At 49.9% G+C, this 21,859-nt stretch overlaps 12 non-coding genes across 12 annotated transcripts; all 12 read right to left on the bottom strand.

Moving 5' to 3' along the window:
• Positions 1-721: 721 nt before the first annotated feature.
• Positions 722-805, bottom strand: Trnal-uaa (transfer RNA leucine (anticodon UAA)). The gene has a single exon. It is a non-coding gene; the product is annotated as a tRNA-Leu (tRNA).
• A 1,803-nt stretch (positions 806-2,608) lies between these two features.
• On the bottom strand, positions 2,609-2,692 carry Trnal-uaa (transfer RNA leucine (anticodon UAA)). Its single transcript has one exon. It is a non-coding gene; the product is annotated as a tRNA-Leu (tRNA).
• Positions 2,693-4,495: 1,803 nt separating this feature from the next.
• Trnal-uaa (transfer RNA leucine (anticodon UAA)) lies at positions 4,496-4,579 on the bottom strand. The gene has a single exon. It is a non-coding gene; the product is annotated as a tRNA-Leu (tRNA).
• A 1,803-nt stretch (positions 4,580-6,382) lies between these two features.
• On the bottom strand, positions 6,383-6,466 carry Trnal-uaa (transfer RNA leucine (anticodon UAA)). Its single transcript has one exon. It is a non-coding gene; the product is annotated as a tRNA-Leu (tRNA).
• A 1,803-nt stretch (positions 6,467-8,269) lies between these two features.
• Trnal-uaa (transfer RNA leucine (anticodon UAA)) lies at positions 8,270-8,353 on the bottom strand. The gene has a single exon. It is a non-coding gene; the product is annotated as a tRNA-Leu (tRNA).
• Positions 8,354-10,156: 1,803 nt separating this feature from the next.
• On the bottom strand, positions 10,157-10,240 carry Trnal-uaa (transfer RNA leucine (anticodon UAA)). Its single transcript has one exon. It is a non-coding gene; the product is annotated as a tRNA-Leu (tRNA).
• Positions 10,241-12,042: 1,802 nt separating this feature from the next.
• On the bottom strand, positions 12,043-12,126 carry Trnal-uaa (transfer RNA leucine (anticodon UAA)). Its single transcript has one exon. It is a non-coding gene; the product is annotated as a tRNA-Leu (tRNA).
• Positions 12,127-13,928: 1,802 nt separating this feature from the next.
• Positions 13,929-14,012, bottom strand: Trnal-uaa (transfer RNA leucine (anticodon UAA)). Its single transcript has one exon. It is a non-coding gene; the product is annotated as a tRNA-Leu (tRNA).
• Positions 14,013-15,814: 1,802 nt separating this feature from the next.
• On the bottom strand, positions 15,815-15,898 carry Trnal-uaa (transfer RNA leucine (anticodon UAA)). Its single transcript has one exon. It is a non-coding gene; the product is annotated as a tRNA-Leu (tRNA).
• A 1,803-nt stretch (positions 15,899-17,701) lies between these two features.
• On the bottom strand, positions 17,702-17,785 carry Trnal-uaa (transfer RNA leucine (anticodon UAA)). Its single transcript has one exon. It is a non-coding gene; the product is annotated as a tRNA-Leu (tRNA).
• A 1,803-nt stretch (positions 17,786-19,588) lies between these two features.
• Trnal-uaa (transfer RNA leucine (anticodon UAA)) lies at positions 19,589-19,672 on the bottom strand. The gene has a single exon. It is a non-coding gene; the product is annotated as a tRNA-Leu (tRNA).
• A 1,802-nt stretch (positions 19,673-21,474) lies between these two features.
• Trnal-uaa (transfer RNA leucine (anticodon UAA)) lies at positions 21,475-21,558 on the bottom strand. The gene has a single exon. It is a non-coding gene; the product is annotated as a tRNA-Leu (tRNA).
• Between the last annotated feature and the right edge of the window lie 301 nt (positions 21,559-21,859).

The raw sequence follows: 21,859 nt of genomic DNA on the forward strand, positions 1-21,859 counted from the left end.
CGGGTCAGCGTGCTGGACTGTATCATTACCGCGCAGCAACACCGAAAACTAAGGGAAAAGGCAAAATTAAAGAATCCAACAGCACGCAGACATCCTAGTTAGTCACCGAGCCGTGTACTAAGCACGCAAAAATGCTGCTTAACTTCGGTGTCCGGACGAGAACCCGTGTCGTCAGCGTGGCACAGAAGTCGGCGAGAACGTTTCCAGACGTGTGGACATCTTAGTCCTTGTACAGATCACTTGAGATTTGCCTGGCAGTCTCTCGCGCTGCCTTTTAGGGAAGCAATATGGAATAGCCATTGGTGGGACCTAATCCACAGCCTTCCCGTTATTAGCATGACACACTAACTTAGTGAGCTTACTGCCCACGCAATACGGCCGCTTCAGAACTCCAGTACCTCAGCCACCGTTTCATCTATCTTTATTAAGGCCCTACGATTCATTTAAACACGTATGTGTTGCTGTTGAGGTTTTCTCGCTGTCGCTTGGAACCTAGAGCCACAACACAACGACAACGGAAACGTCCGTGAGAAGAGCTAAAACTCGCCACAGGAAAAGTATGTTCCGCTATTTCTTTTCGACCGCTCGGGCTACCGGACGAGCGACGCCTACACTGCTGTCACTGTCGTCTCTAGTAAAATCTGCATGGCGTGTTTCTGCGTAATTTACTTGTTCTATAAGATCAAGGGAGTATGTTAGTTTCAGAATGTTCAAAATGCATTGTCAGATGTGGGGTTCGAACCCACGCTCCCTTACGGGAACCAGAGCTTAAATCTGGCGCCTTAGACCGCTCGGCCAATCTGACGTGCGAGGCATTCGCTCCAGTGACTTCCATCTCTAGCAATATCTCAAGAACCTCGCTGCGAAATCTGTTTCTTTTTTCGGTAGGATGTAATTATGTCAGGTTTAGAATATTTAAGACACAATGTCAGACGTGGCGAAGGAAACGCACCCTCCCTTTCGGGAACCAATGTGGCGCGTTGGACCGCTTTCTTCCGTCGTTTCCAGTTTGAACTGTAACTAGCAAAACTGTATTTAGTAATAGTAACATTTTCACATTGATGCAAAGAAAACTAGATATTAACGAACGGCAAATAAGGCCGTTTCCTAGCAACAGCCACGCTGTGCATTACGCACTCGTGGGAAGCCAATGAAATACTTCCTGTGAGGCTCAAGCTGTCGACCTTCACTTTACAATACTTAGGCACTGCCCCGGTGGTACCGACGCATACATACTGAAACGCCTTTGGATCGTCAGTGGGTACTTCATATTAGAAATTTCATGTTCGCCCTGATGTGCATTAAAGGGCAGATTCTTCAGTGAAAGTTCGTTCTGCGCTCAGTTACAGTATATCGCCCTAGCAACACCAGGAAAACGGGTTCAGATGTGCTCGCCTTCCACTCGGCGTTGAGCGCGTACAGCGAGATTGCCTTCGGCCTCTGGCGCCAGGAGGGAAGGCGACACATCACGGCGCAAGCAGCGCGTAGCAGAAGGCGGTGGTGGTGTGTCGGTGAGCATGGTTGCTTCCCAAGTAACTGATCTGGGTTTGAAACCCGGACACCGCACGGAAGTTGTCTCCTTTACTCAGGAGAATGTTTTCAATGCTCGCGAACTGTCGTGTTACGAATGGTTTTCCTTCGCCCCTCGTCCCGCTCCGCGTAGGCTAGTGTGGATTGCGATTCACAGCATCGTGTGTCCCGTCCCCATGTGTCGACTTGTCTCGACTTTGCTCGGCTGACGCGAAAGCTGACGCTTGCAAATGGGCGTATATGTAGAGGACAGGCGCTAGAATCGACTGGGAGAGACCAACTCGACAAACACACAACGGACCCTTTCATTTGACTGTGGCCGCAGGTTCGCGAATTTGGGTACCGAGAGGCAAGAGACGGGTCAGCGTGCTGGACCGTATCATTACCGCGCAGCAACACCGAAAACTAAGGGAAAAGGCAAAATTAAAGAATCCAACAGCACGCAGACATCCTAGTTAGTCACCGAGCCGTGTACTAAGCACGCAAAAATGCTGCTTAACTTCGGTGTCCGGACGAGAACCCGTGTCGTCAGCGTGGCACAGAAGTCGGCGAGAACGTTTCCAGACGTGTGGACATCTTAGTCCTTGTACAGATCACTTGAGATTTGCCTGGCAGTCTCTCGCGCTGCCTTTTAGGGAAGCAATATGGAATAGCCATTGGTGGGACCTAATCCACAGCCTTCCCGTTATTAGCATGACACACTAACTTAGTGAGCTTACTGCCCACGCAATACGGCCGCTTCAGAACTCCAGTACCTCAGCCACCGTTTCATCTATCTTTATTAAGGCCCTACGATTCATTTAAACACGTATGTGTTGCTGTTGAGGTTTTCTCGCTGTCGCTTGGAACCTAGAGCCACAACACAACGACAACGGAAACGTCCGTGAGAAGAGCTAAAACTCGCCACAGGAAAAGTATGTTCCGCTATTTCTTTTCGACCGCTCGGGCTACCGGACGAGCGACGCCTACACTGCTGTCACTGTCGTCTCTAGTAAAATCTGCATGGCGTGTTTCTGCGTAATTTACTTGTTCTATAAGATCAAGGGAGTATGTTAGTTTCAGAATGTTCAAAATGCATTGTCAGATGTGGGGTTCGAACCCACGCTCCCTTACGGGAACCAGAGCTTAAATCTGGCGCCTTAGACCGCTCGGCCAATCTGACGTGCGAGGCATTCGCTCCAGTGACTTCCATCTCTAGCAATATCTCAAGAACCTCGCTGCGAAATCTGTTTCTTTTTTCGGTAGGATGTAATTATGTCAGGTTTAGAATATTTAAGACACAATGTCAGACGTGGCGAAGGAAACGCACCCTCCCTTTCGGGAACCAATGTGGCGCGTTGGACCGCTTTCTTCCGTCGTTTCCAGTTTGAACTGTAACTAGCAAAACTGTATTTAGTAATAGTAACATTTTCACATTGATGCAAAGAAAACTAGATATTAACGAACGGCAAATAAGGCCGTTTCCTAGCAACAGCCACGCTGTGCATTACGCACTCGTGGGAAGCCAATGAAATACTTCCTGTGAGGCTCAAGCTGTCGACCTTCACTTTACAATACTTAGGCACTGCCCCGGTGGTACCGACGCATACATACTGAAACGCCTTTGGATCGTCAGTGGGTACTTCATATTAGAAATTTCATGTTCGCCCTGATGTGCATTAAAGGGCAGATTCTTCAGTGAAAGTTCGTTCTGCGCTCAGTTACAGTATATCGCCCTAGCAGCACCAGGAAAACGGGTTCAGATGTGCTCGCCTTCCACTCGGCGTTGAGCGCGTACAGCGAGATTGCCTTCGGCCTCTGGCGCCAGGAGGGAAGGCGACACATCACGGCGCAAGCAGCGCGTAGCAGAAGGCGGTGGTGGTGTGTCGGTGAGCATGGTTGCTTCCCAAGTAACTGATCTGGGTTTGAAACCCGGACACCGCACGGAAGTTGTCTCCTTTACTCAGGAGAATGTTTTCAATGCTCGCGAACTGTCGTGTTACGAATGGTTTTCCTTCGCCCCTCGTCCCGCTCCGCGTAGGCTAGTGTGGATTGCGATTCACAGCATCGTGTGTCCCGTCCCCATGTGTCGACTTGTCTCGACTTTGCTCGGCTGACGCGAAAGCTGACGCTTGCAAATGGGCGTATATGTAGAGGACAGGCGCTAGAATCGACTGGGAGAGACCAACTCGACAAACACACAACGGACCCTTTCATTTGACTGTGGCCGCAGGTTCGCGAATTTGGGTACCGAGAGGCAAGAGACGGGTCAGCGTGCTGGACCGTATCATTACCGCGCAGCAACACCGAAAACTAAGGGAAAAGGCAAAATTAAAGAATCCAACAGCACGCAGACATCCTAGTTAGTCACCGAGCCGTGTACTAAGCACGCAAAAATGCTGCTTAACTTCGGTGTCCGGACGAGAACCCGTGTCGTCAGCGTGGCACAGAAGTCGGCGAGAACGTTTCCAGACGTGTGGACATCTTAGTCCTTGTACAGATCACTTGAGATTTGCCTGGCAGTCTCTCGCGCTGCCTTTTAGGGAAGCAATATGGAATAGCCATTGGTGGGACCTAATCCACAGCCTTCCCGTTATTAGCATGACACACTAACTTAGTGAGCTTACTGCCCACGCAATACGGCCGCTTCAGAACTCCAGTACCTCAGCCACCGTTTCATCTATCTTTATTAAGGCCCTACGATTCATTTAAACACGTATGTGTTGCTGTTGAGGTTTTCTCGCTGTCGCTTGGAACCTAGAGCCACAACACAACGACAACGGAAACGTCCGTGAGAAGAGCTAAAACTCGCCACAGGAAAAGTATGTTCCGCTATTTCTTTTCGACCGCTCGGGCTACCGGACGAGCGACGCCTACACTGCTGTCACTGTCGTCTCTAGTAAAATCTGCATGGCGTGTTTCTGCGTAATTTACTTGTTCTATAAGATCAAGGGAGTATGTTAGTTTCAGAATGTTCAAAATGCATTGTCAGATGTGGGGTTCGAACCCACGCTCCCTTACGGGAACCAGAGCTTAAATCTGGCGCCTTAGACCGCTCGGCCAATCTGACGTGCGAGGCATTCGCTCCAGTGACTTCCATCTCTAGCAATATCTCAAGAACCTCGCTGCGAAATCTGTTTCTTTTTTCGGTAGGATGTAATTATGTCAGGTTTAGAATATTTAAGACACAATGTCAGACGTGGCGAAGGAAACGCACCCTCCCTTTCGGGAACCAATGTGGCGCGTTGGACCGCTTTCTTCCGTCGTTTCCAGTTTGAACTGTAACTAGCAAAACTGTATTTAGTAATAGTAACATTTTCACATTGATGCAAAGAAAACTAGATATTAACGAACGGCAAATAAGGCCGTTTCCTAGCAACAGCCACGCTGTGCATTACGCACTCGTGGGAAGCCAATGAAATACTTCCTGTGAGGCTCAAGCTGTCGACCTTCACTTTACAATACTTAGGCACTGCCCCGGTGGTACCGACGCATACATACTGAAACGCCTTTGGATCGTCAGTGGGTACTTCATATTAGAAATTTCATGTTCGCCCTGATGTGCATTAAAGGGCAGATTCTTCAGTGAAAGTTCGTTCTGCGCTCAGTTACAGTATATCGCCCTAGCAGCACCAGGAAAACGGGTTCAGATGTGCTCGCCTTCCACTCGGCGTTGAGCGCGTACAGCGAGATTGCCTTCGGCCTCTGGCGCCAGGAGGGAAGGCGACACATCACGGCGCAAGCAGCGCGTAGCAGAAGGCGGTGGTGGTGTGTCGGTGAGCATGGTTGCTTCCCAAGTAACTGATCTGGGTTTGAAACCCGGACACCGCACGGAAGTTGTCTCCTTTACTCAGGAGAATGTTTTCAATGCTCGCGAACTGTCGTGTTACGAATGGTTTTCCTTCGCCCCTCGTCCCGCTCCGCGTAGGCTAGTGTGGATTGCGATTCACAGCATCGTGTGTCCCGTCCCCATGTGTCGACTTGTCTCGACTTTGCTCGGCTGACGCGAAAGCTGACGCTTGCAAATGGGCGTATATGTAGAGGACAGGCGCTAGAATCGACTGGGAGAGACCAACTCGACAAACACACAACGGACCCTTTCATTTGACTGTGGCCGCAGGTTCGCGAATTTGGGTACCGAGAGGCAAGAGACGGGTCAGCGTGCTGGACTGTATCATTACCGCGCAGCAACACCGAAAACTAAGGGAAAAGGCAAAATTAAAGAATCCAACAGCACGCAGACATCCTAGTTAGTCACCGAGCCGTGTACTAAGCACGCAAAAATGCTGCTTAACTTCGGTGTCCGGACGAGAACCCGTGTCGTCAGCGTGGCACAGAAGTCGGCGAGAACGTTTCCAGACGTGTGGACATCTTAGTCCTTGTACAGATCACTTGAGATTTGCCTGGCAGTCTCTCGCGCTGCCTTTTAGGGAAGCAATATGGAATAGCCATTGGTGGGACCTAATCCACAGCCTTCCCGTTATTAGCATGACACACTAACTTAGTGAGCTTACTGCCCACGCAATACGGCCGCTTCAGAACTCCAGTACCTCAGCCACCGTTTCATCTATCTTTATTAAGGCCCTACGATTCATTTAAACACGTATGTGTTGCTGTTGAGGTTTTCTCGCTGTCGCTTGGAACCTAGAGCCACAACACAACGACAACGGAAACGTCCGTGAGAAGAGCTAAAACTCGCCACAGGAAAAGTATGTTCCGCTATTTCTTTTCGACCGCTCGGGCTACCGGACGAGCGACGCCTACACTGCTGTCACTGTCGTCTCTAGTAAAATCTGCATGGCGTGTTTCTGCGTAATTTACTTGTTCTATAAGATCAAGGGAGTATGTTAGTTTCAGAATGTTCAAAATGCATTGTCAGATGTGGGGTTCGAACCCACGCTCCCTTACGGGAACCAGAGCTTAAATCTGGCGCCTTAGACCGCTCGGCCAATCTGACGTGCGAGGCATTCGCTCCAGTGACTTCCATCTCTAGCAATATCTCAAGAACCTCGCTGCGAAATCTGTTTCTTTTTTCGGTAGGATGTAATTATGTCAGGTTTAGAATATTTAAGACACAATGTCAGACGTGGCGAAGGAAACGCACCCTCCCTTTCGGGAACCAATGTGGCGCGTTGGACCGCTTTCTTCCGTCGTTTCCAGTTTGAACTGTAACTAGCAAAACTGTATTTAGTAATAGTAACATTTTCACATTGATGCAAAGAAAACTAGATATTAACGAACGGCAAATAAGGCCGTTTCCTAGCAACAGCCACGCTGTGCATTACGCACTCGTGGGAAGCCAATGAAATACTTCCTGTGAGGCTCAAGCTGTCGACCTTCACTTTACAATACTTAGGCACTGCCCCGGTGGTACCGACGCATACATACTGAAACGCCTTTGGATCGTCAGTGGGTACTTCATATTAGAAATTTCATGTTCGCCCTGATGTGCATTAAAGGGCAGATTCTTCAGTGAAAGTTCGTTCTGCGCTCAGTTACAGTATATCGCCCTAGCAACACCAGGAAAACGGGTTCAGATGTGCTCGCCTTCCACTCGGCGTTGAGCGCGTACAGCGAGATTGCCTTCGGCCTCTGGCGCCAGGAGGGAAGGCGACACATCACGGCGCAAGCAGCGCGTAGCAGAAGGCGGTGGTGGTGTGTCGGTGAGCATGGTTGCTTCCCAAGTAACTGATCTGGGTTTGAAACCCGGACACCGCACGGAAGTTGTCTCCTTTACTCAGGAGAATGTTTTCAATGCTCGCGAACTGTCGTGTTACGAATGGTTTTCCTTCGCCCCTCGTCCCGCTCCGCGTAGGCTAGTGTGGATTGCGATTCACAGCATCGTGTGTCCCGTCCCCATGTGTCGACTTGTCTCGACTTTGCTCGGCTGACGCGAAAGCTGACGCTTGCAAATGGGCGTATATGTAGAGGACAGGCGCTAGAATCGACTGGGAGAGACCAACTCGACAAACACACAACGGACCCTTTCATTTGACTGTGGCCGCAGGTTCGCGAATTTGGGTACCGAGAGGCAAGAGACGGGTCAGCGTGCTGGACCGTATCATTACCGCGCAGCAACACCGAAAACTAAGGGAAAAGGCAAAATTGAAGAATCCAACAGCACGCAGACATCCTAGTTAGTCACCGAGCCGTGTACTAAGCACGCAAAAATGCTGCTTAACTTCGGTGTCCGGACGAGAACCCGTGTCGTCAGCGTGGCACAGAAGTCGGCGAGAACGTTTCCAGACGTGTGGACATCTTAGTCCTTGTACAGATCACTTGAGATTTGCCTGGCAGTCTCTCGCGCTGCCTTTTAGGGAAGCAATATGGAATAGCCATTGGTGGGACCTAATCCACAGCCTTCCCGTTATTAGCATGACACACTAACTTAGTGAGCTTACTGCCCACGCAATACGGCCGCTTCAGAACTCCAGTACCTCAGCCACCGTTTCATCTATCTTTATTAAGGCCCTACGATTCATTTAAACACGTATGTGTTGCTGTTGAGGTTTTCTCGCTGTCGCTTGGAACCTAGAGCCACAACACAACGACAACGGAAACGTCCGTGAGAAGAGCTAAAACTCGCCACAGGAAAAGTATGTTCCGCTATTTCTTTTCGACCGCTCGGGCTACCGGACGAGCGACGCCTACACTGCTGTCACTGTCGTCTCTAGTAAAATCTGCATGGCGTGTTTCTGCGTAATTTACTTGTTCTATAAGATCAAGGGAGTATGTTAGTTTCAGAATGTTCAAAATGCATTGTCAGATGTGGGGTTCGAACCCACGCTCCCTTACGGGAACCAGAGCTTAAATCTGGCGCCTTAGACCGCTCGGCCAATCTGACGTGCGAGGCATTCGCTCCAGTGACTTCCATCTCTAGCAATATCTCAAGAACCTCGCTGCGAAATCTGTTTCTTTTTTCGGTAGGATGTAATTATGTCAGGTTTAGAATATTTAAGACACAATGTCAGACGTGGCGAAGGAAACGCACCCTCCCTTTCGGGAACCAATGTGGCGCGTTGGACCGCTTTCTTCCGTCGTTTCCAGTTTGAACTGTAACTAGCAAAACTGTATTTAGTAATAGTAACATTTTCACATTGATGCAAAGAAAACTAGATATTAACGAACGGCAAATAAGGCCGTTTCCTAGCAACAGCCACGCTGTGCATTACGCACTCGTGGGAAGCCAATGAAATACTTCCTGTGAGGCTCAAGCTGTCGACCTTCACTTTACAATACTTAGGCACTGCCCCGGTGGTACCGACGCATACATACTGAAACGCCTTTGGATCGTCAGTGGGTACTTCATATTAGAAATTTCATGTTCGCCCTGATGTGCATTAAAGGGCAGATTCTTCAGTGAAAGTTCGTTCTGCGCTCAGTTACAGTATATCGCCCTAGCAGCACCAGGAAAACGGGTTCAGATGTGCTCGCCTTCCACTCGGCGTTGAGCGCGTACAGCGAGATTGCCTTCGGCCTCTGGCGCCAGGAGGGAAGGCGACACATCACGGCGCAAGCAGCGCGTAGCAGAAGGCGGTGGTGGTGTGTCGGTGAGCATGGTTGCTTCCCAAGTAACTGATCTGGGTTTGAAACCCGGACACCGCACGGAAGTTGTCTCCTTTACTCAGGAGAATGTTTTCAATGCTCGCGAACTGTCGTGTTACGAATGGTTTTCCTTCGCCCCTCGTCCCGCTCCGCGTAGGCTAGTGTGGATTGCGATTCACAGCATCGTGTGTCCCGTCCCCATGTGTCGACTTGTCTCGACTTTGCTCGGCTGACGCGAAAGCTGACGCTTGCAAATGGGCGTATATGTAGAGGACAGGCGCTAGAATCGACTGGGAGAGACCAACTCGACAAACACACAACGGACCCTTTCATTTGACTGTGGCCGCAGGTTCGCGAATTTGGGTACCGAGAGGCAAGAGACGGGTCAGCGTGCTGGACCGTATCATTACCGCGCAGCAACACCGAAAACTAAGGGAAAAGGCAAAATTGAAGAATCCAACAGCACGCAGACATCCTAGTTAGTCACCGAGCCGTGTACTAAGCACGCAAAAATGCTGCTTAACTTCGGTGTTCGGACGAGAACCCGTGTCGTCAGCGTGGCACAGAAGTCGGCGAGAACGTTTCCAGACGTGTGGACATCTTAGTCCTTGTACAGATCACTTGAGATTTGCCTGGCAGTCTCTCGCGCTGCCTTTTAGGGAAGCAATATGGAATAGCCATTGGTGGGACCTAATCCACAGCCTTCCCGTTATTAGCATGACACACTAACTTAGTGAGCTTACTGCCCACGCAATACGGCCGCTTCAGAACTCCAGTACCTCAGCCACCGTTTCATCTATCTTTATTAAGGCCCTACGATTCATTTAAACACGTATGTGTTGCTGTTGAGGTTTTCTCGCTGTCGCTTGGAACCTAGAGCCACAACACAACGACAACGGAAACGTCCGTGAGAAGAGCTAAAACTCGCCACAGGAAAAGTATGTTCCGCTATTTCTTTTCGACCGCTCGGGCTACCGGACGAGCGACGCCTACACTGCTGTCACTGTCGTCTCTAGTAAAATCTGCATGGCGTGTTTCTGCGTAATTTACTTGTTCTATAAGATCAAGGGAGTATGTTAGTTTCAGAATGTTCAAAATGCATTGTCAGATGTGGGGTTCGAACCCACGCTCCCTTACGGGAACCAGAGCTTAAATCTGGCGCCTTAGACCGCTCGGCCAATCTGACGTGCGAGGCATTCGCTCCAGTGACTTCCATCTCTAGCAATATCTCAAGAACCTCGCTGCGAAATCTGTTTCTTTTTTCGGTAGGATGTAATTATGTCAGGTTTAGAATATTTAAGACACAATGTCAGACGTGGCGAAGGAAACGCACCCTCCCTTTCGGGAACCAATGTGGCGCGTTGGACCGCTTTCTTCCGTCGTTTCCAGTTTGAACTGTAACTACCAAACTGTATTTAGTAATAGTAACATTTTCACATTGATGCAAAGAAAACTAGATATTAACGAACGGCAAATAAGGCCGTTTCCTAGCAACAGCCACGCTGTGCATTACGCACTCGTGGGAAGCCAATGAAATACTTCCTGTGAGGCTCAAGCTGTCGACCTTCACTTTACAATACTTAGGCACTGCCCCGGTGGTACCGACGCATACATACTGAAACGCCTTTGGATCGTCAGTGGGTACTTCATATTAGAAATTTCATGTTCGCCCTGATGTGCATTAAAGGGCAGATTCTTCAGTGAAAGTTCGTTCTGCGCTCAGTTACAGTATATCGCCCTAGCAGCACCAGGAAAACGGGTTCAGATGTGCTCGCCTTCCACTCGGCGTTGAGCGCGTACAGCGAGATTGCCTTCGGCCTCTGGCGCCAGGAGGGAAGGCGACACATCACGGCGCAAGCAGCGCGTAGCAGAAGGCGGTGGTGGTGTGTCGGTGAGCATGGTTGCTTCCCAAGTAACTGATCTGGGTTTGAAACCCGGACACCGCACGGAAGTTGTCTCCTTTACTCAGGAGAATGTTTTCAATGCTCGTGAACTGTCGTGTTACGAATGGTTTTCCTTCGCCCCTCGTCCCGCTCCGCGTAGGCTAGTGTGGATTGCGATTCACAGCATCGTGTGTCCCGTCCCCATGTGTCGACTTGTCTCGACTTTGCTCGGCTGACGCGAAAGCTGACGCTTGCAAATGGGCGTATATGTAGAGGACAGGCGCTAGAATCGACTGGGAGAGACCAACTCGACAAACACACAACGGACCCTTTCATTTGACTGTGGCCGCAGGTTCGCGAATTTGGGTACCGAGAGGCAAGAGACGGGTCAGCGTGCTGGACCGTATCATTACCGCGCAGCAACACCGAAAACTAAGGGAAAAGGCAAAATTGAAGAATCCAACAGCACGCAGACATCCTAGTTAGTCACCGAGCCGTGTACTAAGCACGCAAAAATGCTGCTTAACTTCGGTGTCCGGACGAGAACCCGTGTCGTCAGCGTGGCACAGAAGTCGGCGAGAACGTTTCCAGACGTGTGGACATCTTAGTCCTTGTACAGATCACTTGAGATTTGCCTGGCAGTCTCTCGCGCTGCCTTTTAGGGAAGCAATATGGAATAGCCATTGGTGGGACCTAATCCACAGCCTTCCCGTTATTAGCATGACACACTAACTTAGTGAGCTTACTGCCCACGCAATACGGCCGCTTCAGAACTCCAGTACCTCAGCCACCGTTTCATCTATCTTTATTAAGGCCCTACGATTCATTTAAACACGTATGTGTTGCTGTTGAGGTTTTCTCGCTGTCGCTTGGAACCTAGAGCCACAACACAACGACAACGGAAACGTCCGTGAGAAGAGCTAAAACTCGCCACAGGAAAAGTATGTTCCGCTATTTCTTTTCGACCGCTCGGGCTACCGGACGAGCGACGCCTACACTGCTGTCACTGTCGTCTCTAGTAAAATCTGCATGGCGTGTTTCTGCGTAATTTACTTGTTCTATAAGATCAAGGGAGTATGTTAGTTTCAGAATGTTCAAAATGCATTGTCAGATGTGGGGTTCGAACCCACGCTCCCTTACGGGAACCAGAGCTTAAATCTGGCGCCTTAGACCGCTCGGCCAATCTGACGTGCGAGGCATTCGCTCCAGTGACTTCCATCTCTAGCAATATCTCAAGAACCTCGCTGCGAAATCTGTTTCTTTTTTCGGTAGGATGTAATTATGTCAGGTTTAGAATATTTAAGACACAATGTCAGACGTGGCGAAGGAAACGCACCCTCCCTTTCGGGAACCAATGTGGCGCGTTGGACCGCTTTCTTCCGTCGTTTCCAGTTTGAACTGTAACTACCAAACTGTATTTAGTAATAGTAACATTTTCACATTGATGCAAAGAAAACTAGATATTAACGAACGGCAAATAAGGCCGTTTCCTAGCAACAGCCACGCTGTGCATTACGCACTCGTGGGAAGCCAATGAAATACTTCCTGTGAGGCTCAAGCTGTCGACCTTCACTTTACAATACTTAGGCACTGCCCCGGTGGTACCGACGCATACATACTGAAACGCCTTTGGATCGTCAGTGGGTACTTCATATTAGAAATTTCATGTTCGCCCTGATGTGCATTAAAGGGCAGATTCTTCAGTGAAAGTTCGTTCTGCGCTCAGTTACAGTATATCGCCCTAGCAGCACCAGGAAAACGGGTTCAGATGTGCTCGCCTTCCACTCGGCGTTGAGCGCGTACAGCGAGATTGCCTTCGGCCTCTGGCGCCAGGAGGGAAGGCGACACATCACGGCGCAAGCAGCGCGTAGCAGAAGGCGGTGGTGGTGTGTCGGTGAGCATGGTTGCTTCCCAAGTAACTGATCTGGGTTTGAAACCCGGACACCGCACGGAAGTTGTCTCCTTTACTCAGGAGAATGTTTTCAATGCTCGCGAACTGTCGTGTTACGAATGGTTTTCCTTCGCCCCTCGTCCCGCTCCGCGTAGGCTAGTGTGGATTGCGATTCACAGCATCGTGTGTCCCGTCCCCATGTGTCGACTTGTCTCGACTTTGCTCGGCTGACGCGAAAGCTGACGCTTGCAAATGGGCGTATATGTAGAGGACAGGCGCTAGAATCGACTGGGAGAGACCAACTCGACAAACACACAACGGACCCTTTCATTTGACTGTGGCCGCAGGTTCGCGAATTTGGGTACCGAGAGGCAAGAGACGGGTCAGCGTGCTGGACCGTATCATTACCGCGCAGCAACACCGAAAACTAAGGGAAAAGGCAAAATTGAAGAATCCAACAGCACGCAGACATCCTAGTTAGTCACCGAGCCGTGTACTAAGCACGCAAAAATGCTGCTTAACTTCGGTGTCCGGACGAGAACCCGTGTCGTCAGCGTGGCACAGAAGTCGGCGAGAACGTTTCCAGACGTGTGGACATCTTAGTCCTTGTACAGATCACTTGAGATTTGCCTGGCAGTCTCTCGCGCTGCCTTTTAGGGAAGCAATATGGAATAGCCATTGGTGGGACCTAATCCACAGCCTTCCCGTTATTAGCATGACACACTAACTTAGTGAGCTTACTGCCCACGCAATACGGCCGCTTCAGAACTCCAGTACCTCAGCCACCGTTTCATCTATCTTTATTAAGGCCCTACGATTCATTTAAACACGTATGTGTTGCTGTTGAGGTTTTCTCGCTGTCGCTTGGAACCTAGAGCCACAACACAACGACAACGGAAACGTCCGTGAGAAGAGCTAAAACTCGCCACAGGAAAAGTATGTTCCGCTATTTCTTTTCGACCGCTCGGGCTACCGGACGAGCGACGCCTACACTGCTGTCACTGTCGTCTCTAGTAAAATCTGCATGGCGTGTTTCTGCGTAATTTACTTGTTCTATAAGATCAAGGGAGTATGTTAGTTTCAGAATGTTCAAAATGCATTGTCAGATGTGGGGTTCGAACCCACGCTCCCTTACGGGAACCAGAGCTTAAATCTGGCGCCTTAGACCGCTCGGCCAATCTGACGTGCGAGGCATTCGCTCCAGTGACTTCCATCTCTAGCAATATCTCAAGAACCTCGCTGCGAAATCTGTTTCTTTTTTCGGTAGGATGTAATTATGTCAGGTTTAGAATATTTAAGACACAATGTCAGACGTGGCGAAGGAAACGCACCCTCCCTTTCGGGAACCAATGTGGCGCGTTGGACCGCTTTCTTCCGTCGTTTCCAGTTTGAACTGTAACTACCAAACTGTATTTAGTAATAGTAACATTTTCACATTGATGCAAAGAAAACTAGATATTAACGAACGGCAAATAAGGCCGTTTCCTAGCAACAGCCACGCTGTGCATTACGCACTCGTGGGAAGCCAATGAAATACTTCCTGTGAGGCTCAAGCTGTCGACCTTCACTTTACAATACTTAGGCACTGCCCCGGTGGTACCGACGCATACATACTGAAACGCCTTTGGATCGTCAGTGGGTACTTCATATTAGAAATTTCATGTTCGCCCTGATGTGCATTAAAGGGCAGATTCTTCAGTGAAAGTTCGTTCTGCGCTCAGTTACAGTATATCGCCCTAGCAGCACCAGGAAAACGGGTTCAGATGTGCTCGCCTTCCACTCGGCGTTGAGCGCGTACAGCGAGATTGCCTTCGGCCTCTGGCGCCAGGAGGGAAGGCGACACATCACGGCGCAAGCAGCGCGTAGCAGAAGGCGGTGGTGGTGTGTCGGTGAGCATGGTTGCTTCCCAAGTAACTGATCTGGGTTTGAAACCCGGACACCGCACGGAAGTTGTCTCCTTTACTCAGGAGAATGTTTTCAATGCTCGCGAACTGTCGTGTTACGAATGGTTTTCCTTCGCCCCTCGTCCCGCTCCGCGTAGGCTAGTGTGGATTGCGATTCACAGCATCGTGTGTCCCGTCCCCATGTGTCGACTTGTCTCGACTTTGCTCGGCTGACGCGAAAGCTGACGCTTGCAAATGGGCGTATATGTAGAGGACAGGCGCTAGAATCGACTGGGAGAGACCAACTCGACAAACACACAACGGACCCTTTCATTTGACTGTGGCCGCAGGTTCGCGAATTTGGGTACCGAGAGGCAAGAGACGGGTCAGCGTGCTGGACCGTATCATTACCGCGCAGCAACACCGAAAACTAAGGGAAAAGGCAAAATTGAAGAATCCAACAGCACGCAGACATCCTAGTTAGTCACCGAGCCGTGTACTAAGCACGCAAAAATGCTGCTTAACTTCGGTGTTCGGACGAGAACCCGTGTCGTCAGCGTGGCACAGAAGTCGGCGAGAACGTTTCCAGACGTGTGGACATCTTAGTCCTTGTACAGATCACTTGAGATTTGCCTGGCAGTCTCTCGCGCTGCCTTTTAGGGAAGCAATATGGAATAGCCATTGGTGGGACCTAATCCACAGCCTTCCCGTTATTAGCATGACACACTAACTTAGTGAGCTTACTGCCCACGCAATACGGCCGCTTCAGAACTCCAGTACCTCAGCCACCGTTTCATCTATCTTTATTAAGGCCCTACGATTCATTTAAACACGTATGTGTTGCTGTTGAGGTTTTCTCGCTGTCGCTTGGAACCTAGAGCCACAACACAACGACAACGGAAACGTCCGTGAGAAGAGCTAAAACTCGCCACAGGAAAAGTATGTTCCGCTATTTCTTTTCGACCGCTCGGGCTACCGGACGAGCGACGCCTACACTGCTGTCACTGTCGTCTCTAGTAAAATCTGCATGGCGTGTTTCTGCGTAATTTACTTGTTCTATAAGATCAAGGGAGTATGTTAGTTTCAGAATGTTCAAAATGCATTGTCAGATGTGGGGTTCGAACCCACGCTCCCTTACGGGAACCAGAGCTTAAATCTGGCGCCTTAGACCGCTCGGCCAATCTGACGTGCGAGGCATTCGCTCCAGTGACTTCCATCTCTAGCAATATCTCAAGAACCTCGCTACGAAATCTGTTTCTTTTTTCGGTAGGATGTAATTATGTCAGGTTTAGAATATTTAAGACACAATGTCAGACGTGGCGAAGGAAACGCACCCTCCCTTTCGGGAACCAATGTGGCGCGTTGGACCGCTTTCTTCCGTCGTTTCCAGTTTGAACTGTAACTAGCAAAACTGTATTTAGTAATAGTAACATTTTCACATTGATGCAAAGAAAACTAGATATTAACGAACGGCAAATAAGGCCGTTTCCTAGCAACAGCCACGCTGTGCATTACGCACTCGTGGGAAGCCAATGAAATACTTCCTGTGAGGCTCAAGCTGTCGACCTTCACTTTACAATACTTAGGCACTGCCCCGGTGGTACCGACGCATACATACTGAAACGCCTTTGGATCGTCAGTGGGTACTTCATATTAGAAATTTCATGTTCGCCCTGATGTGCATTAAAGGGCAGATTCTTCAGTGAAAGTTCGTTCTGCGCTCAGTTACAGTATATCGCCCTAGCAGCACCAGGAAAACGGGTTCAGATGTGCTCGCCTTCCACTCGGCGTTGAGCGCGTACAGCGAGATTGCCTTCGGCCTCTGGCGCCAGGAGGGAAGGCGACACATCACGGCGCAAGCAGCGCGTAGCAGAAGGCGGTGGTGGTGTGTCGGTGAGCATGGTTGCTTCCCAAGTAACTGATCTGGGTTTGAAACCCGGACACCGCACGGAAGTTGTCTCCTTTACTCAGGAGAATGTTTTCAATGCTCGCGAACTGTCGTGTTACGAATGGTTTTCCTTCGCCCCTCGTCCCGCTCCGCGTAGGCTAGTGTGGATTGCGATTCACAGCATCGTGTGTCCCGTCCCCATGTGTCGACTTGTCTCGACTTTGCTCGGCTGACGCGAAAGCTGACGCTTGCAAATGGGCGTATATGTAGAGGACAGGCGCTAGAATCGACTGGGAGAGACCAACTCGACAAACACACAACGGACCCTTTCATTTGACTGTGGCCGCAGGTTCGCGAATTTGGGTACCGAGAGGCAAGAGACGGGTCAGCGTGCTGGACCGTATCATTACCGCGCAGCAACACCGAAAACTAAGGGAAAAGGCAAAATTGAAGAATCCAACAGCACGCAGACATCCTAGTTAGTCACCGAGCCGTGTACTAAGCACGCAAAAATGCTGCTTAACTTCGGTGTCCGGACGAGAACCCGTGTCGTCAGCGTGGCACAGAAGTCGGCGAGAACGTTTCCAGACGTGTGGACATCTTAGTCCTTGTACAGATCACTTGAGATTTGCCTGGCAGTCTCTCGCGCTGCCTTTTAGGGAAGCAATATGGAATAGCCATTGGTGGGACCTAATCCACAGCCTTCCCGTTATTAGCATGACACACTAACTTAGTGAGCTTACTGCCCACGCAATACGGCCGCTTCAGAACTCCAGTACCTCAGCCACCGTTTCATCTATCTTTATTAAGGCCCTACGATTCATTTAAACACGTATGTGTTGCTGTTGAGGTTTTCTCGCTGTCGCTTGGAACCTAGAGCCACAACACAACGACAACGGAAACGTCCGTGAGAAGAGCTAAAACTCGCCACAGGAAAAGTATGTTCCGCTATTTCTTTTCGACCGCTCGGGCTACCGGACGAGCGACGCCTACACTGCTGTCACTGTCGTCTCTAGTAAAATCTGCATGGCGTGTTTCTGCGTAATTTACTTGTTCTATAAGATCAAGGGAGTATGTTAGTTTCAGAATGTTCAAAATGCATTGTCAGATGTGGGGTTCGAACCCACGCTCCCTTACGGGAACCAGAGCTTAAATCTGGCGCCTTAGACCGCTCGGCCAATCTGACGTGCGAGGCATTCGCTCCAGTGACTTCCATCTCTAGCAATATCTCAAGAACCTCGCTGCGAAATCTGTTTCTTTTTTCGGTAGGATGTAATTATGTCAGGTTTAGAATATTTAAGACACAATGTCAGACGTGGCGAAGGAAACGCACCCTCCCTTTCGGGAACCAATGTGGCGCGTTGGACCGCTTTCTTCCGTCGTTTCCAGTTTGAACTGTAACTAGCAAAACTGTATTTAGTAATAGTAACATTTTCACATTGATGCAAAGAAAACTAGATATTAACGAACGGCAAATAAGGCCGTTTCCTAGCAACAGCCACGCTGTGCATTACGCACTCGTGGGAAGCCAATGAAATACTTCCTGTGAGGCTCAAGCTGTCGACCTTCACTTTACAATACTTAGGCACTGCCCCGGTGGTACCGACGCATACATACTGAAACGCCTTTGGATCGTCAGTGGGTACTTCATATTAGAAATTTCATGTTCGCCCTGATGTGCATTAAAGGGCAGATTCTTCAGTGAAAGTTCGTTCTGCGCTCAGTTACAGTATATCGCCCTAGCAGCACCAGGAAAACGGGTTCAGATGTGCTCGCCTTCCACTCGGCGTTGAGCGCGTACAGCGAGATTGCCTTCGGCCTCTGGCGCCAGGAGGGAAGGCGACACATCACGGCGCAAGCAGCGCGTAGCAGAAGGCGGTGGTGGTGTGTCGGTGAGCATGGTTGCTTCCCAAGTAACTGATCTGGGTTTGAAACCCGGACACCGCACGGAAGTTGTCTCCTTTACTCAGGAGAATGTTTTCAATGCTCGCGAACTGTCGTGTTACGAATGGTTTTCCTTCGCCCCTCGTCCCGCTCCGCGTAGGCTAGTGTGGATTGCGATTCACAGCATCGTGTGTCCCGTCCCCATGTGTCGACTTGTCTCGACTTTGCTCGGCTGACGCGAAAGCTGACGCTTGCAAATGGGCGTATATGTAGAGGACAGGCGCTAGAATCGACTGGGAGAGACCAACTCGACAAACACACAACGGACCCTTTCATTTGACTGTGGCCGCAGGTTCGCGAATTTGGGTACCGAGAGGCAAGAGACGGGTCAGCGTGCTGGACCGTATCATTACCGCGCAGCAACACCGAAAACTAAGGGAAAAGGCAAAATTGAAGAATCCAACAGCACGCAGACATCCTAGTTAGTCACCGAGCCGTGTACTAAGCACGCAAAAATGCTGCTTAACTTCGGTGTCCGGACGAGAACCCGTGTCGTCAGCGTGGCACAGAAGTCGGCGAGAACGTTTCCAGACGTGTGGACATCTTAGTCCTTGTACAGATCACTTGAGATTTGCCTGGCAGTCTCTCGCGCTGCCTTTTAGGGAAGCAATATGGAATAGCCATTGGTGGGACCTAATCCACAGCCTTCCCGTTATTAGCATGACACACTAACTTAGTGAGCTTACTGCCCACGCAATACGGCCGCTTCAGAACTCCAGTACCTCAGCCACCGTTTCATCTATCTTTATTAAGGCCCTACGATTCATTTAAACACGTATGTGTTGCTGTTGAGGTTTTCTCGCTGTCGCTTGGAACCTAGAGCCACAACACAACGACAACGGAAACGTCCGTGAGAAGAGCTAAAACTCGCCACAGGAAAAGTATGTTCCGCTATTTCTTTTCGACCGCTCGGGCTACCGGACGAGCGACGCCTACACTGCTGTCACTGTCGTCTCTAGTAAAATCTGCATGGCGTGTTTCTGCGTAATTTACTTGTTCTATAAGATCAAGGGAGTATGTTAGTTTCAGAATGTTCAAAATGCATTGTCAGATGTGGGGTTCGAACCCACGCTCCCTTACGGGAACCAGAGCTTAAATCTGGCGCCTTAGACCGCTCGGCCAATCTGACGTGCGAGGCATTCGCTCCAGTGACTTCCATCTCTAGCAATATCTCAAGAACCTCGCTGCGAAATCTGTTTCTTTTTTCGGTAGGATGTAATTATGTCAGGTTTAGAATATTTAAGACACAATGTCAGACGTGGCGAAGGAAACGCACCCTCCCTTTCGGGAACCAATGTGGCGCGTTGGACCGCTTTCTTCCGTCGTTTCCAGTTTGAACTGTAACTACCAAACTGTATTTAGTAATAGTAACATTTTCACATTGATGCAAAGAAAACTAGATATTAACGAACGGCAAATAAGGCCGTTTCCTAGCAACAGCCACGCTGTGCATTACGCACTCGTGGGAAGCCAATGAAATACTTCCTGTGAGGCTCAAGCTGTCGACCTTCACTTTACAATACTTAGGCACTGCCCCGGTGGTACCGACGCATACATACTGAAACGCCTTTGGATCGTCAGTGGGTACTTCATATTAGAAATTTCATGTTCGCCCTGATGTGCATTAAAGGGCAGATTCTTCAGTGAAAGTTCGTTCTGCGCTCAGTTACAGTATATCGCCCTAGCAGCACCAGGAAAACGGGTTCAGATGTGCTCGCCTTCCACTCGGCGTTGAGCGCGTACAGCGAGATTGCCTTCGGCCTCTGGCGCCAGGAGGGAAGGCGACACATCACGGCGCAAGCAGCGCGTAGCAGAAGGCGGTGGTGGTGTGTCGGTGAGCATGGTTGCTTCCCAAGTAACTGATCTGGGTTTGAAACCCGGACACCGCACGGAAGTTGTCTCCTTTACTCAGGAGAATGTTTTCAATGCTCGCGAACTGTCGTGTTACGAATGGTTTTCCTTCGCCCCTCGTCCCGCTCCGCGTAGGCTAGTGTGGATTGCGATTCACAGCATCGTGTGTCCCGTCCCCATGTGTCGACTTGTCTCGACTTTGCTCGGCTGACGCGAAAGCTGACGCTTGCAAATGGGCGTATATGTAGAGGACAGGCGCTAGAATCGACTGGGAGAGACCAACTCGACAAACACACAACGGACCCTTTCATTTGACTGTGGCCGCAGGTTCGCGAATTTGGGTACCGAGAGGCAAGAGACGGGTCAGCGTGCTGGACCGTATCATTACCGCGCAGCAACACCGAAAACTAAGGGAAAAGGCAAAATTGAAGAATCCAACAGCACGCAGACATCCTAGTTAGTCACCGAGCCGTGTACTAAGCACGCAAAAATGCTGCTTAACTTCGGTGTCCGGACGAGAACCCGTGTCGTCAGCGTGGCACAGAAGTCGGCGAGAACGTTTCCAGACGTGTGGACATCTTAGTCCTTGTACAGATCACTTGAGATTTGCCTGGCAGTCTCTCGCGCTGCCTTTTAGGGAAGCAATATGGAATAGCCATTGGTGGGACCTAATCCACAGCCTTCCCGTTATTAGCATGACACACTAACTTAGTGAGCTTACTGCCCACGCAATACGGCCGCTTCAGAACTCCAGTACCTCAGCCACCGTTTCATCTATCTTTATTAAGGCCCTACGATTCATTTAAACACGTATGTGTTGCTGTTGAGGTTTTCTCGCTGTCGCTTGGAACCTAGAGCCACAACACAACGACAACGGAAACGTCCGTGAGAAGAGCTAAAACTCGCCACAGGAAAAGTATGTTCCGCTATTTCTTTTCGACCGCTCGGGCTACCGGACGAGCGACGCCTACACTGCTGTCACTGTCGTCTCTAGTAAAATCTGCATGGCGTGTTTCTGCGTAATTTACTTGTTCTATAAGATCAAGGGAGTATGTTAGTTTCAGAATGTTCAAAATGCATTGTCAGATGTGGGGTTCGAACCCACGCTCCCTTACGGGAACCAGAGCTTAAATCTGGCGCCTTAGACCGCTCGGCCAATCTGACGTGCGAGGCATTCGCTCCAGTGACTTCCATCTCTAGCAATATCTCAAGAACCTCGCTGCGAAATCTGTTTCTTTTTTCGGTAGGATGTAATTATGTCAGGTTTAGAATATTTAAGACACAATGTCAGACGTGGCGAAGGAAACGCACCCTCCCTTTCGGGAACCAATGTGGCGCGTTGGACCGCTTTCTTCCGTCGTTTCCAGTTTGAACTGTAACTACCAAACTGTATTTAGTAATAGTAACATTTTCACATTGATGCAAAGAAAACTAGATATTAACGAACGGCAAATAAGGCCGTTTC

Source organism: Schistocerca cancellata, unplaced genomic scaffold (assembly GCF_023864275.1).
Source record: "Schistocerca cancellata isolate TAMUIC-IGC-003103 unplaced genomic scaffold, iqSchCanc2.1 HiC_scaffold_355, whole genome shotgun sequence".
NCBI classification, from domain to species: Eukaryota; Metazoa; Arthropoda; class Insecta; order Orthoptera; family Acrididae; genus Schistocerca; species Schistocerca cancellata.